Source organism: Tympanuchus pallidicinctus, unplaced genomic scaffold, assembly GCF_026119805.1.
Source record: "Tympanuchus pallidicinctus isolate F22 unplaced genomic scaffold, pur_lepc_1.0 scaffold3, whole genome shotgun sequence".
Lineage (NCBI taxonomy): Eukaryota > Metazoa > Chordata > Aves > Galliformes > Phasianidae > Tympanuchus > Tympanuchus pallidicinctus.
Window position 1 is genome coordinate 40,431,992 of NW_026294747.1, and position 16,880 is coordinate 40,448,871.

The 16,880-nt window shown below is 36.3% G+C and overlaps 1 non-coding gene across 1 annotated transcript; it reads right to left on the reverse strand.

The window, feature by feature from the left end:
• Nucleotides 1-6,838: 6,838 nt before the first annotated feature.
• On the reverse strand, nt 6,839-6,941 carry LOC128087428 (U6 spliceosomal RNA). The gene has a single exon (XR_008209844.1). It is a non-coding gene; the product is annotated as a U6 spliceosomal RNA (small nuclear RNA).
• Nucleotides 6,942-16,880: the final 9,939 nt, after the last annotated feature.

Sequence of the window (16,880 nt, forward strand, 5' to 3'; positions counted from 1 at the left end):
TGAAATTGAAATATAAAAGGCAAAAAGTGCCACTAATTATGATATCAACTTTCTTCTAGAGCAAACCTAAACTGTTCTGATTGCTCATAGTTTTGGCATGGGACCCTTGTTCAATAGACTTCAATCAAAGCTGATGATAAGAAAAGGCTATATTTTTTCTTTTTAAATTCCTTAACAAGAAAATGGAATGCAAGTGGACTTAGTTTTAATGAAGAATATTTTTTTCCACAGACTGGGGGCTTTTTTATATTAAAAAAAAAAAAAAAAAAAAAGTCTCCCAGGCTCTATTTCCTGTGGCTATTTTCTCCTGAAAGGCTCTTTTTCCTCTTGAAAGCTTGAGATTGTGATATATTGTGAAAAACATCTGGCCTTAGAAAACTTTGCTATGAAAAACAGTAGGATATTAAAGCATCATTTTCAGTGTACTTAATGTATTTGTAGCTGTAGGTCCTCGTTATTTTTTGTAACTGTGTGTTTGCTCAGAGCTTGTATTTTTTGTTTGCTTGTTTATTTGTTTTTAGGTACATTCACAAAGTGAACTTTATAACAAAGCTTGAAATATTATGACATATAGCTCAACTGTAAGAGGACAGCTGGCCTATGTGAGTGCTTTCCCTTTAGGATTTTCTGCTGCTGCCAAGATAACAGATTAAAGCATTATGTGTCCTCTCTTGTTCTTGGCAGGTTCCTGCAGAATAGCTCACTAGTACTCACTACCTTTGTTGCCTATGTTGATGGTCTTTTGTGAGTGCTTGAAGGTAAAACAAGAACCAGGGCAAATCTATACCAAACACTTGTGATCCTGTGTGGGAAATGTTTTCTTGTGACGTCTAAGCCTGCAATATTAAAGACCATGGAGTACACATGGAAATACTCACTCAAGATCTTCTGTTTTCAGTGTCTCTAATGTAAGAAAACTAGTGTATAAAAGTAAAAAACAAACAAAAAACCAGGAGTCTATTATTACAGGGAGGAAGGAGACACTCTTTGGCAGGGTCTGTTCTGATGGACGAAGGGGAAAAAGGGAAATGGTTTCAAGCTTAAAGAGGGTAGATTTAGATTAGTTATAAAGAAAAAGTCTTTTAGAGTGAGATTGGTGAAGCGCAGGACAAGGTTGACCAGAGATGTTGATGCCCTGTCCCTGCAGACTTTCAAATTAGGCCCTGGGCAACCTGATTTAGCTATGAATGTCCCTGTTCATTGCAGGGAGTTAGACTAGAAGACCTGTAAAGTCCTTTCAATTCTAAAGAGATTTGATGATTGTATTTATAGTGTCTGATAGTAATAGAACAAGAGAAAATGGTTTTAAGCTAAAACAGGAGATTTAGATAAGGAAATTCTCTAATCAGAGGGTGGTAAGGCCCTGGCACAGGCTGTGCAAAGAAATTGTGGATGCCCCATCCCTGGAGGTCTTCAAGGTCAGGTTGGACGGGCCCCTTGTCATCCCAGTCTAGTGGCTGGCAACCCTGCTCCTCGCAGAGGGTTAGAACTGGATGATCTTTAAGGTCCCTTCCAACCCAAACCATTTTGTGTTGATTCTATTAGTCTATGTAGATGTTGCTATATATCCACTTGTTTATCATACACTGTATCTTCCTTTAAAGCTTTCATTTTATTCATAAAGCCTTTGGCATAAAAGACTGTTTAAATAATAAAGCTCTGGATTTTTTCTCTAAAATTCTAGATTTCTCAACACTTCTGTATTGCTCAAAAGTTATCACTGTTTTTTTATCCTACTTCTTTTGTTTTTCACAGATAGAAAGTTCAGATGTTTTCTCCAAAGGACTTAGTTTGACATTTCAGAGCCAACAGCTACTATCCTGTCTCCGCAGTATGGCAGTGGAAACTACTTCCTCAAAGTGCCACAATAAGGTATTTAGAATAACCTACAAAATAGATGTCTTTGTGAAGATATTCCTTTCAGGCAAAGGTAATGTTTACAGAAATGAGAGAATTGTTGATTTTTATCCAGTAATTCTGTTCTTAACTCGTAACTCTTTCAACAAAATACCAAAGAGTGACAGAGTGGAATTTTCTTTACTTAGATGGGTCCACTAGATAGCTGTCAGGCCTTATCATAAGAAAGGATATTAGTTATGTGGACTGGGGAAAAAAGCTTAAGGGTTTAAAGGCCATTCAGTTACTGTGAACAATTTTGTCAATATCATACAAAAGGAAAGCCAATAAGATCTAAAAGCTAACAGAATCATTGCTGAAGTAGATTGGAGATATACATGCATCTCTTTCTGATATGCCTGTTAGTTGTTACCACAAAGTTCTGAAAAGAAGCAGTATGATCTGAGTTTTAAAAACTGTATTGCACATAGGTTATTTGCCTTGTCTCTGGCTAATTGGCTAGTCCAGTTAATAGCTTATGTCTTGTGCTTTTTCTAGGCTCTCTGATTTTTGGCAGACTCTCAAAGTCAATTTAGAATAATCTCATTAATCTCTTAAATCAACACATGAAGAAGAAAAAATATTTAAGACATTACTGTGTTTAATGTTGATCAAAGACTAGTAGATACCTCTTGTATCAAACACATAGTAATCTGTTAAATCAAATTAACCTCTAAAATTTGTATGCTTTGACTAAGATAATAAGATATTTCATGGAAACTGCGGGTTTCCAGTTCAACATCTAAATAAGAAGTTGTCATGTGAATGCAGTGTCAAAGTTCAGAAGACCATTATAAAATACAAGCAGAAAATATTTCAGTCTCAGAGACAGGGTTAGAGATCCTTATTTAGTGAGGTGAATCTCTGTTAAAGTCAACAACATTTTTCACTCATTAAAGATTTTAGAGACTGGTATAAAAAAAAAAAAAGTCTGAAAGATGTTTTCTGCGTGAATAAAATACCTTAGAAGTGTGGGGACAATTTGTCTTTGATTAGCATTCTGAAATATTTTGTATTTTTTCCCTAGAATTTTTACTAGATTTAGCAAATATATTATTTTAAAAACAAACAAACAAACAAAACCAAAACAGAATAAATCATAGATAACTGTAGGTGATCTGTGAACGTATTTCTTCTTTATTATTACATTTTGGAGTGGTAAGTGAATAATACTTTTCTTAAGTGGATAGGATTTATTAAAGAAATTAACAGCTATAAATACTAATATTCTAAACAGAACGTTGTTCTCTTTATTAAGTAGCAACCATATGCTGTCTAGTCCTCTACCCTGGACAGAAAGACATCTGATGTCTGGATGTATGGTAAATATGCTAGAGGTGAATGAATGTGAATATGAGACTGGAAGGTACATCGTGGGTGGAGGACATCTAATGCTATCCACTGCCATTTCAAATAGTTATCAACTACTTCTTGGAAGTAGCTTTTCTTTTTTTTTTTTCTGGCACTTTTTTTATCTTTAATTTTGTTGTAAAAGCTCATGATGATTAGTACCCTTATGCCAGCCCACACATTTCTTCAGATAAGAGAGAGCTGATCGGTCAAGAGCAATTTGTGAAAAAGATAATAGTCAGATTTAATGTTTTCTACAAATAATTGCCCCACTTCATTCTCATGATTCTGCTGTGCTGGCAAACTTTCTTTGTAAATTGCTTTTAGTGAAGGAAGTGACTCTGTAGCTATTTTTGTTCAATGTATTTCACAGATACTCTTCAATATAAAAATTAGAAAAGCACAAAACAAATTTTTTTTAGCTCTTAGTTAAGGAGAAAATCATCATTCCTATTTTTCCAATCCTTCCCTGGTTCCCTGAGATTAAAAACAAGTCTTACTCTAATTTAAACATGTTTTGATCAGTCAGTTTTGAGAGGATTAACCTTTACTTGCGGAAGATTTCTCCTTGTGATCTCTCTTTCCTCCTTTTGATCTATTAGGAAATACATAAAATAGCTCAAATTTCATATGACATTTTTCTTCTGAAATGATGAGTTATCATCAGGTATTATTTCCTGTCTGGTGGAGATGGATGCCACACATTATTTACTGTTATAAACAGTAAAACATTTTGTGTACTTTTCTCTCCCCTTGCAGTGAATTTTATTACTCTATTAATATTAATGTTAGAAATGAAAGCAAACAAATAATTAAAATGCTCGTACTCTTTATAATTGATTATTTCATCTATTCTATATCTTACATAGTATGGTTTAGTTAAGCTAGCCCATGGTACAAATGGGCTAAAAGCAGCAAATATTAAAGCAGTCTTATGACCTTCATTTTGCATTGAACTGTGAAGGACAGGAGTGATGATATCATGTAAAGAATGGCTCTGCTTTGGGAGTTCTACCTTGTGTCAGTGAGTGACAGGTCTCTTATAAACTGATCAACAGGATACTATTGCTTGAATATTTTGTATGCTCTGGCTCTATTCGTTTTTTAAAGGGTTTCATTTCAACTTCCCTTTCCTAGCTCCGGAATTCAGTATGCTACATATGTACATTATGTGTGTGTGTCTAATACCTGAATTTGAATGTCTACTGAGAAAATCTAATGCTGTTGGACAAGATTTTTCCTATGGCTGAATCACCTTTTACTGCTGTGCAGGATTTCCACAATGTTTCTCCATGAGTTCCAGGTGGTCAGTAGCACCAGATTTCACGCCATTTGCAGAAGTAGCTGAAGTTGGCAATAGGATACAGGCTAGAGAAGTTCAGACATTTTCTGCTAAATTTCTTGTGATAAAATCTTAGATGCTATGGGCTCTAATCTTGAACATTTGCCTAGAGTATATAATAGTACAATACTGTACATATATGATATATATTAATTTAATAGTTGCTTCACTTTATTCTTAGGGGAGATAATGTACTGATAAACTACATTTCTGCCCTGTGGATTCATTGCTCCTGGAAGGAATGCTGTAAGGGTGAAGGTTCCTACTGACCCCAGTAAAAAAAATGTTGCATTTTTTCAAGTCACACATCAACTGCTATTTTACATGTGAAGCTTTCATATCTGATGGTTTTCCTCATGTTTTCACCTCCAGCAGTGCTCACTGTCAGTCAGGAACTCTATTCATGGAAGTCTTCAGAGGACCTTCAAATTGAAGAGACTTTCAGAATTAGTGAGATAGAAGGAAAAGTAAAATAGCACCCATTTTCATGCCTGAACAAAATTTATTTTATTATTATCCTACCGAAAGCCTGCTTTTTTTTTTTTTCTTTTTCTTTTCTTTTTCTTTTTTTTTTATATTATTTCTGCCTTTTTCTCTCTTTTTTCTTTCTCTGATAACCATTCTGTCTGATTTCTGGAAGAGTAAAGGAGAACTATGCTTTCTTTTGTTTCTCTGATATATGTTTTAGATAACTTCATATAAGTGCTTTGTAGTCAAGTGGATTTATCTCTGTTTCTGAGAGAGTTTTTCCTCCAGATAGGATATCTGAAGTTTTTCCCCAGGCGAATATTGTTATCAATATTACTTAGTACAGGATAGTGTAAGACTGCACAGCTACAACTGGAAGAAATTGCTCTATAGCAGACAATATACAACATGAGGATTGGAGAATGACACCAAATCACAAAGGCTTGAGTTATATGGTTGAGATGTGATCAGATCTATTATCTTTTCCAACTGGAACAATGAGAATTTTAAGGTGACCCTCACTTGAACTAATTTAAATTATGGAATGCATGCTCCAGTGCATAATGCAAGGAAGAAAATTTTCTGTTATTAGCAGGAAGCACGGAAACATCATCTGAAATGAGTAACTTGGGAGCGCAGTTTCACATAATGCAATTTCATGTAAAAGAGGAGTAAATATATGAAAAAATGTTAATAGGAGAGGTGACTGTAACTGGAATCATGATAGAACTAGATGAGCTTCTTAGTGGGCACAGCACAGAGAAAGGGAAAGGAAGAAAAAGGGAAGAAAATTGAAGAACTACAGTCCTGTATCACTAGTGCTGGTTTCTCCTGTCGTGTAAAGATGGTATTATTTGTCTGTTATAACATCACACTGAAAAAGCTTTCACTGTTAGCTAACAAATGTATCTAATAGAAAATCAGAAATGGAAAGCAAGACAAATTGGTTTGTGTAGATTTCTATGGAAGCTCAATGAATACAGAGAATAAGGAGTGGATGAAATGACAGCAAAGGTTTTTTAGGATGGATCTTGGGGGCTGAGATTGTAAAGTAATTATTATATTGATTACTGAGTACTTGGCATATTTTTCTGGTGCCTGCAGCAGAAATCTAGAAGTAGGAATTGCTTGGTTCTTCTCTCGTCTTAGCTACTGACTTTCTCTTATTCACCAACTCATCTCTGTGCCTTATTTTTCCTGTCTGGAAGTTGAGGTTGAAGCTGCCTACTTCGCAGGGTTGTAGTGGATTCTGTAATTTGCTCAGTCCACAAGCAAATATTTCAAGCTGTTCTGTTGCGTCAGACATATTTAATCCAAGATGAAGAAAAATTATATGCAAAGAGAATTTTCTGGGCAAGAATTTTCTGATGATTTTTGTGACTATTCAATTGCTTTGACTGTTTTTCAGAAAGTGGCCATTATGGCTATTATCTCTCATCTTAATGCTGTTACCTGGGAGAAGTGGCCAATCCCCACATTGCCACAATCTCTTTTCAGATAATTGTAGAGAGCAGTAAGGTCTCTCCTGAGCCTCCTCTTCTGCAGACTGAAGAATCCCCGTTCCCTCAGCTGCTCCTTACAAGGCTTGTGCTCCGGACTCTTTACAGCTTCATTGCCCTTCTCTGGACGCTCTCCAGGTTTTCAATGTCTTTCTTGTAGCAAGGGGTTGAAAACTGAATATAGTACTGAAGGTGCAACCTCACCAGCGTCAAGTACAGAGGGACAGTTACCTCTCAAGTCCTGCAAACTATACTATTTCTGATACAAGCCTGGTTGACACAAAAAAATATGGAACACTTCATGAATTTGAATGTTATCATTGTGCAGGGGCCATGCTAATCTTCCCTGTTTTGTTCAAATTTTAGCACGTGTGCTGCTGAAACATGATTATTCCTTACTTGAGTATTGTTAGAGAGCTCTATACAGACCAACACCTGAGGTGTTACTTGAACAACTGCTAGAAGGCCCAAAAGCAGAAAAAAGATGCCTTTTTCAGTCTGATGAGGCTGCATGTCAATTTTTTCCCTCCTGCATCAAAACCATAGATTGAGTTCTTCATATTTGATGAAGTTTTTAAATTGTGGATAACAAAGCTGTCTATTGATATAATATTCTCATTTTGGTATTTCTACAACTGCTTCAAAGAAACAGAATGTGTGTTAACTACTGCTTTTCTGTGTGTCTTTCCATATTAGCCATCATTGGTGCATAATTTCTCATTCATTAACTTAGGTCTGGAAGACTGCATGTAATATAAGAAAAAGACTATAAAGAGCCAGGAGGAAAGACTGAGTGTGGAAAGAAAAAAAACAAACCTAAAGAAATAAAAATAGAATCCTTAAAGAGTCAGTGTAATCCTGTGTTTTTAGTAAATTGCTGACAATGGAAAAATAAGCTGTTTTACAAGCAGATCAATATCTATGTCCACTGCAGGGAAACATTCAAGCCTCAGATGGATGTCTGTCCTTTAAATTGCTACATATTTCTCCTTCAGACTTAAGAGTTTGGACCGGTTTTTAATTACTACCTGATGATTTTTTAATTTTGATTTATGTATTTGCATTACTGGACGTATATTTAGACCCAGTTTTATGACTGAGATTCCATGTTTCACGAACATGGTTAGAATCTTCTCCTGTAATCTTGGTTTTCTTAAGATATGGAGAGAAAGCTTAGAATAGAGCAGTGAAGCAAGAGGCTAAAATATACTCAACAGTGAGTAACGGAGGGAAAATGACATACTGAGGTACTTGCAACATGATAGTTTAATAAGAATGGATTCCAATGTTTTAGAGCCAAAGCAGTCTTTTAATAAGAGAATTCTTCATAGAATGTGTTCTGGTCATGTACCACTGGCTTCTTCAGCACTTCCCCAGACTCTGTTGGCCTTGCATCTTATGTTGTTCTACTTCATACAAGATTCCAGAGTATGGAAAGGAGACACATAAAAATGAGTACATAAACAGTTATAAACAGTCCAACTACAGAAAAGAATAGTCTAGATACACAAGAATCTCTGTTTTTCTCATTTATATTTGTCTAAAAAAAGCACTAATTACCTTAGGTTTATGCCAACAGAAAGTTGATGTAACATTAGGGTTGTGTCTTTTGCAACTTGAAATTGCCAAGTATTTTCCTTTTTGTCTTCCAGCTATTGTCCATACAGCCTAAATTGGACCATTTACTAAAGCTTGGCCTATCAGCATATATAGCTTTAGTGAATTTTACACAGACTCCCTGATCTTCTTAGCCATCATTCCAAACTAGAAACAGGTGTTCTAGACTATAATAATATCTTCAGGTATGAGAAAGTGGGTGTAGAACTTTTGCTTTTCTAACCATTACCTATTGTCTGTATCTTACAGTGGGCCATCTGAACCAAAACAGATGCTGGATCATTTCTGGGGTTTTTCTTCCAGCATTGCTGGAAGAGATGCCAAGTGCATAGCTGTTATTCAATTTACATAAAATATGAGGCAAGCTACACGTTGATATCTAAAGAGTAAAGGGAAACTATCTCAAAAGTAAAAACAGTACCCTAAAAAACCACAAAACCCATCAGAATCATAAAATTATAGAATCATAGAATGGCTTAGGTAGGAGGGGACCTTCAAGATCATCTAGTTTCAACCGTCCTGCCATGGCCAGGGTTGCCAATCACTAGATCATGGTACCTAGGGCCCCATCCAAGGTGGCCTTGAATGCCTTTAGGAATGGGGTATCCACAACCTCTCTGGCAACCTGTTCCAGCGCCACCATCCACTGAGTAAAAAATTTCTTCCTAATGTCTAAACTTAATCTTCCCTATTCTAGTTTAAAGCCATTCCTCCTCCTATCAAGAGGACTACTGGCTCAATATAAGCAATTACTTGCTCAGTAATTTTTGTTTTTCCTTGTGGTTTTAAAAAAGCCTATAATGAAAATAATCTTGGCACAGATAACAGACTTAATGATGGCTCAGCTTTCTTTGAGCCATCATCTTTTCAATTGGTCATTAATCCCCTACTGATGCCAAAGGTTTCTGACTGTGGTGTGTTTAATTCATGGAGGTTACACAGGCTGCTTCCCATCAAGACTGCAAATACAAATTCGGGACCAAATTAACTTCTTGGCATTTTTGGCCAGAAATCTCTGGCCTTCTTCATATAGCTATCCATGCAGAAAAACAACTCAAACTATAACCATTTTTTGCTACAGAGTTTTTGTGATTCACAACACTAGCTATGGCAGGGGGTTGGAACTAGATTATCTTCCAGGTCCCCTCCAACCTAAGCCATTCTATGATTCTCTAGAGACTTTGATGGGTGTGTCCAATGGCAGAAGAAGAGAAAGGAAAGGCAAGGCAAGGGAGGAAGGAAGATAACCCTTATCTTTTTTTTGCACTCTCATCCATTTTAATTTATTTTTATTTTTGTCTGCACTGAGGCTGGGAAGCTCGTGGTTTTGTACTCCTTCCAAAGCTTTATCTTCTCTGTTACTGTGTCTCTGTGTTTCTTAATGTGTCCAGTTTCATAAATATTTTGGTTGTCGGTTATTTTCTTTTTGACTCTCCTTCTCTGTCCTCTGTACCTCTCCAATGACGTGACAGATCTGTACAGAAGGAGATGGTGCAGGTGCCAATGGAGGCCTCATTCTGGCTTCTTGCAGCTCTATCAGGGATAAATTCAGTATTGGATGAACCTTTGGCTCCTGAGTATAAAGTAACAAAGAGAGGGGGCTGACTTTTGAACAGAAGACTGCTTTATAAAGAGTAGCATAATTCTGAAGTAGCAAGGTGGAGAGCTAATCTTTACCACAGCAGTAACAAGAGAGCATGTTCCTGTGCTATTTAACAGTGCAAGGCAACATCAGAAAAAAAAGGGTGTAAAAAAAGAATATTTCAGAATTTCTTAGCACCTCTTAGTTGTTTCTTGAGAAAGCACAATCAGATTTTTTGCTAAACTCCCCACTAATTTTGGTACTACTTGCTCATCTTTTTGAAGTTACAACAGGTACTTAGTGTGGTTAATAAAACATTTAGTCTTCTTTATATTTAAAACATTGTCATGTAAGTAAAAAGAAGAGGAAGTTGTGATTTTCTGTTGTTTCAGAACTGAGAGTCTGGCATCTAAGTCTTCTTTATCGCTTTCTATATATGTTACCACATCTATCTGAGAAAAAATGAAAATTAAAAAGCCTGCATTCATCTCTTCCTTCCTCATCCTGATCTGATTCTTACACAAGAATATCAAGCCTAAGTCAATAAAAAATGTCTCGTATGTTCAAGTGACTTTGTGACAATGCCAGTCTGGGCTTTTCAGAGGAATTGGGATAACACTGCTTTTTCTTTCATGTTTTATTCTACAGCTGAATGTGTTCTCACCTGAAGCATTTGAATGACAAATTATAAATAGTGAGATGGAGATTCTGTATACCTGGGATATAATTCCACAGCCACATTTGTAGCCGTAGAATTGCAGATGGTGTAAAAATGGTGCTGATTAGAATAATCAGTCTAGCACTTAATAGCACTTTACATTCTCAAATACATCACATTAATGGATTGATCTTTGCCACACCCCACGGGGGTATTTGCATTTCTTACATATGTGAACTGAGAAATAGCACACAGAGGAGACAGACTCTAATTCAATATGTTGTTATGACAGCCTTTGATCTCACTGAGCACTGTTCTATGAAAGGTATAAAAGGCTTTCTGGTGTTTTTAATTCCTCACTGAGATCAACCAGTTCTGGAAGCTCTCAATTATTTCATAGACAGGTTGGATAATGTAAGAAAGGTAATGACTAAGTTGGTATTGTCATGAAATACATCTCTTCCTAGTCCCTTAACACTCTATTTTTAGTATTGTTTTCCAGCTAGTGCATTGGACATAGACTTTACAGCTTATCCTCCTCTTCTCTGCATGAAATTTTGTTGGGGATTTGGGACTCAATAGAATTCATGTCTTCATGGCTGAGGCAGCTAGGTCATTTACAAGGAGCAAAGATGTTGTTGTGTTGCTTAGTACCAGAATATATATATATGTATATATGTATATATACTTTAGCTAGTGTCTTAGGGGGAAAAAATGAAAGAAAAAAAAAAGACATTAAACAATAGATAGAGGTGGTTTTTGAATTGTAAAGTGTGTTTTTATTTCATTATCTATCTCAAATAAGTAATCGAGGTTCAGCATCTCCTGACAGGAAATGACATGCAGACCAGCCTTATTTTAGGCTCAAGTAGAAGCATCTATCATGTAAATTAACTTTGAACTATGCCAGCAGGCTACATATACTGAAGAGATAATGGGTGGATGATGTATTTTGTTATCCTAGGCCTTATCTATCTACTTCACTTTTTTTTTTTTTTTTTTTTTTTTTAACAAGCAGCTACCGTGATAATTGCCAAACATGTATACAGTGGTTATCTAAAGGGCATGGGAATATTTGAAACCATAATCAGGTACTGAAAGATTAGCTGGAGGACAGATTCAGACCTGCTTGTACATCTGTTTTTCCCTGTATGCACTCAGCTTTGTTCTCCCTGTCTTTGTAAGAAGACAGCAGGTTTTTCTTTATTTCCTATTTAAGTAATCAGGACCATATGATCTAGAGGACATGTCTGTGTGGTATGGTTCAGTGTTGTAAAGTCATAGAATGTCTTCAGTTAGAAGTGACCCACAAGAATCAACCCACAAATCCAACCTTAGGCTCCACAAATGACCAAGCAAAAGTGAAACTCCATGTCTGAGAGTGTTCAAACTCCTTGGGGCAATGACCACTGTGGAGCCTGTTCCATTACAACCACCTTCTGGTGAAGAACCTTTTCCTAACATCCATTCTGACCCTTCTTTGATGCAGCTCCATGCTGTTCCTTTGGGTCCTGTTGCTGTCACCAGAGAGCAGAGCTCAGTGCTGCCTTCCCATTCCCAGTGAGGAGCTGTAGGCTGCCATGAGACCTCCCCTCACTCTACTCTAGGCTGAACAAAGTTATTTCAGCTGCTACTCATATTTCTTGCCTGCTAGACCCTTTGCTACCTTTGTTGCCCTCCTTTGGACACTAATAGTTTGATGTCCTTCTTTTATTGTTACATCCAAAACTGAGCACAGCACTAGCACAAAGGAGAGTATCATGTCATAACCTACCTGAAAATCATGTAGCTGGTAGTAGAAGCAGTGTACCTGACCTTGAAGAAAAGTACTGTACAAAACTCAGTGCAAGACTTTCTGGAAGAGTAAGTTGATATTTATTTTCAGAAGCTCTAAATAAATTGATTTTACCCAATGGCACTGGCATATCCACATTTTCAGAAATTCTAGGATGAATGTGCCCAAGTGTTCTGCTAGGATAACTTTTACCGCATGGGGATGTGAAACATCCCAGATATTGAGTACTAATCACATTCCAGAGTTCTTATTTGATGATACTGAGGTAATGTGGGAGCTGATATTTTATACAATTAGGAGTGAACAGTTATTATGGGATTGTCCTTTGATTCAGAATTTTGCTTTAGTGTCCTTAAATCTTAAACAAGGTTAGTGCTCATTTTCTTTGTCTTTCTTGTCTGTAATATATGTCTGGAATACCTATATATATCTGTGTTGCTATATCTCATTTTCTTTATGGGCTAACAAGAAAAAGAATGGCATTTGTGATGGAATATGACCTTGATGCCATTCTCCTGCTGTCAGTATAGGATCTCCCCTGATGAATCATTTCTGCTATGGTCTTACCAGAGTGCAGACTTTGTGGTCTTGACATGAACAGCATATTTCTCATTTATATCACTGGGAACAGTGTCCTTTGTTGTTAATGTAGACTATTCTTTTACCACTTGTTTTACTATTTCTGCTGTTGCTAGCAGCAATGAATTTACATTCATTTCTAATTTGTACAAATATTTCAGTTAAAAATGTATATATTTCTATTATACTCTCTATACATACATCAGAGCGGCTTAGAGTCAGAGTAAGTGAACTTGGACAGAATACTAGGTAAAATGGCCCTAAGCGTCCATGCCTGCTCATTATCTAAGTGAGAACGAAAGGTTTTAGTCCAAAATCAGCTTGAAACACTTTTTATGTTCCAACTCTGAACCATGAAGCTGATTTCAAAACTGTTGTTCTTACAAGGTCAACAGAGTATCAGCAAGATACTTGTCTTAGGTTAGGAAGTCAGTTACTGTGAACTAGCTTGGACGAGTACCTTTGTTCTCAGGTTGTTAAAGTTCTTCTGCTATTTTCCTGCTGTGATTATATTCTCCAAACAATGAACAGATTGCATCATCATAGGTGCTCATCACTTTCACACATTCTTAAATGGTGAACCAAGCAATAAGGATATGTTTCTTTGATAGCTTAGCTAACCTCACAGTTCACTATCACAGAAATGATGTGCAGCATTACTGACTGCACAGTCACTTTCTGAGCTGAGCTGATACAGCAGTTAATCAGAGATCGAGTATCACAAACTCTGGTTTCTTCATAGCGATACATAGCTGGTATTTTGTTGATTAGCAAACACAATATTATATAAGTCTATAACCTAAAAAGATAGCTTAAACTACAGAAGCAGCATTTGACACATAGTCATAATAGCAGTTATATTAACGCTGCATTTGCAGAGAGTTAAAACTCTTCTAAAGCTCACAGCTAATTCAGGCATATGCAGGGGTACAGGATTGAATCTTGGTGAATTATGCTTCATTAAGTGTATCCTCTACTTCTCTTAAGTAGCATGTTGTAGGATGTGTTAGAAAAGTCTGTTTCAGATCCATATTTTATCTGTGCAGAAACAATAGCAGTTGCTCATCCAAGCCAAGCAAGAAATGTTGCTATCATAAGAAGGGAGTAAAACTTACTTCTTTAAAACATGGCTGGAGTGAGAGAAAACAGCTGGTATTATTAACAGTTTCATTGACCCATTCATAAATTACTTGAAGAAATGTCCAGAGAGACCTTAATTTTAAGAAGTGGCCAAAATGACCACAGGGAGCTATTACAAATTCTTGAAAGTGAGTAAATCTGTATTAAGTGAGTTAATAGCATCATGAGCTTGAGATCACAAGGCTGCTATTATATCCAACAGAACTAAAGCAAATCTAAGTTAGGTCTGGCATTAAATTTAAAGGGAACGTCTTGCTGTGCTGTATCAATCTATTCTGTGTCCTGATTATCTATATTCAGTTTATACACAGTGCCCATGGGTGATATCATTTATATGGTGACTATTATCGATTTCAATGAGATTGCATAGATATGAATGTAATTATGTACAGTAAATCAGACAGAATGATTCAGGCTGTTACAACTTTATTAATCAAGGAAAGTCCTATACTTTTCATGAGAATCTTTTATTTACTGATAGCATGAAAAGCATGTAATAGTGAATGTGAGGTGTCCTGTATGATGAGTAGGGTGTTAAATTGGACTTAGCAACAAATTCGTTTCTACATCTAGATACTTTACAGTGCCTTTGGTTAGTTTGCTATATGTTGACTTTAAGATTAGGAAACATGCATTTTTCCAGAGAAAAGGATTTTGTAATTGTAAATAGCTGAAAGAAATTTGATATTTAAAACTAGTACCTTTTAATTAACACTGAAACATTAATTTTATGTAAATTTGTATGTGCTGTTTTATTACTATTATTTCCTGTTTCTACTTTATAGAATGGCTAGCAATTTCAGAGGAAGGATTTCAAATTATGTTGCAATCTGTAACTTAGCATCTCAGAAGTGAAAGAGGGTCTGACTGATATAAGGAAGTACATGCATGCTCATGGAGATTAATTTATTATTGAAAAGATGCCTCTTGATAAGAAAGTATATACTCAGGAGTATATACTCTGATAAACTGTACCCATCTTATTATTTACTGATACTGAAAATGCAAGAGAAAATTATTATCCAATTGTAAGGCAGATTCAGAGATACAGATGCAATTATCTAGCCTAAGGTGGTGATAGAATATTGTATCTCATAGTCTTAATTCTCTTAACATAAAAAGGCACTGCAAATCAATTTTAGGTTTTGCCTTGACTGTGCAGGACTATTTGAACATAGTAGCTCTACTGGCCTTAAGATCCTTAAATGCTGCTCCAAGTCTGCATTTGTACTGTGAGGAACACACTGAATCATCACAACTACCTTCTGGTGTTCAAAATGGTAGTCGAGCTTCCCTCAGCATTTAGACTCATCAGTAAGAAAATGCAGCTGCTCTGCTCCCTATTTAAAATCTGTCTTTACAGTTCCTCATTACTCATTAATTGCCTGGATGCAGCATTTTATTTCAAAGCACAATCTTGTGCAGTAATTTTTGCACATCTCACTTTATGGAGAACAGATCTATTGGAGCAAACAGAACTTGTTTTTTTACAAGGCTGGATAATAAAAGGAGCTGTGCTGACATCTACCTGCACTTAGACTTACATTTGACTTAGTACCACATGACATTCCAATTAAAAAATTAGAACTATGCAAAATTAATGTAGCACATAATAAATAGATTAAAATTGGCTGATGGATTTTAAAAAAGGAGTTGTAAATGAGGAATCATCATCCACAGAGGGTACTTCCAGCAGGATTCCACAGGGATCTTTTCTAGCCTAGTACAATTCAGTGGTTTTATTAATGGCTCAGAAGTGAGAAAATCAGTACCTGTAAAATTTGCAGAGGATACAATATTAGTAAGAGTAAATAGTGATAAAGTTGGATCAATTTGACAGAGCAATCTAGTTCATTTGGGAAGTGGGTCTTGTTTAACCAGCACAAATGTTAATGTAGCCAAATGCAAGGTCATCTGTAGGGGAGCAAAGATGATTGCATACACACACAAAGCAGGGTGCTTGCTTCCAGGGAAACAGTGACCTTGAAAAGAACTCGAAGTCAGGGTGGTTAATTGGCTGAACGAGAGCTCTCAGTGTGATGCAGTGACTGAAAACTAATGTGATTCTCGGATGAATAAGCAGGAAATTATTGAATAGGAGCAGGAATGCAAAGACTATGACTCTTACAGATTCTTGACCAAGACCGCTCTGCATCCCTGAGTTAGGAGCAGAGCCTATACTATGAGAGGTGAGAAAGCTGCACTGCACAACCTCCTGAATTGAAGACACCAGAGGAAGTTCTCTGTTCTCACCTGGAGATCTGTTTGAGTTGGAGCCTTTCTTACCATGTTTCAATCTGCTTACGTGGTAGTATGCAAGTTGCTTCTATTTTTGCTCTTAAATATCAGTCCCATCTGGAGAAGAATGAACAGAACTGTCCGGTACTGCAAAAATGTTGCTGAACAATGAAAGCAGCCCATGGTCTATTTCAAGGAGTAGGGAAAAACATCAAAAAACAGGTGGAGGAAAATAAAACTATGTGTCAGCTAAACAATTCATTGTATTACATTGCTAATCAGTTGCCTGAGTGGTAGCAAATATATTGAGAACCATGATCTGCTCAGTACCAACTATCAATCTGATCAATGCACTTTTATTGAGCTAACAAATAAGATCTTGGAAAAACACTACAAAGTTAGTGACAAAATTCAAATGTGTTTCTGTACATCCTGAAATGTGTACCCCATTCAGTATATTTGCAAAACTGATAAAAGAACACTTTCTAAAGATGGGGGATGGTGTTCCTTTCCTTCTTTCTTCCCTTCCTTCTTTTCTTCCTTCTTTCCTTCCTTCCTCCCTTCCTCCCTTCCTTCCTCTGTTTTTTTCTCATACTAACTTCATTTTCTTAATTAAAGAGGAGTCACTTTAAATTCCTTTTAAATGTTTAAGTGCCCTTTATTAGATGTTGTATGTTTAGATTTAGGGTGATGCTGCTGAAACCTAACCCCATGTG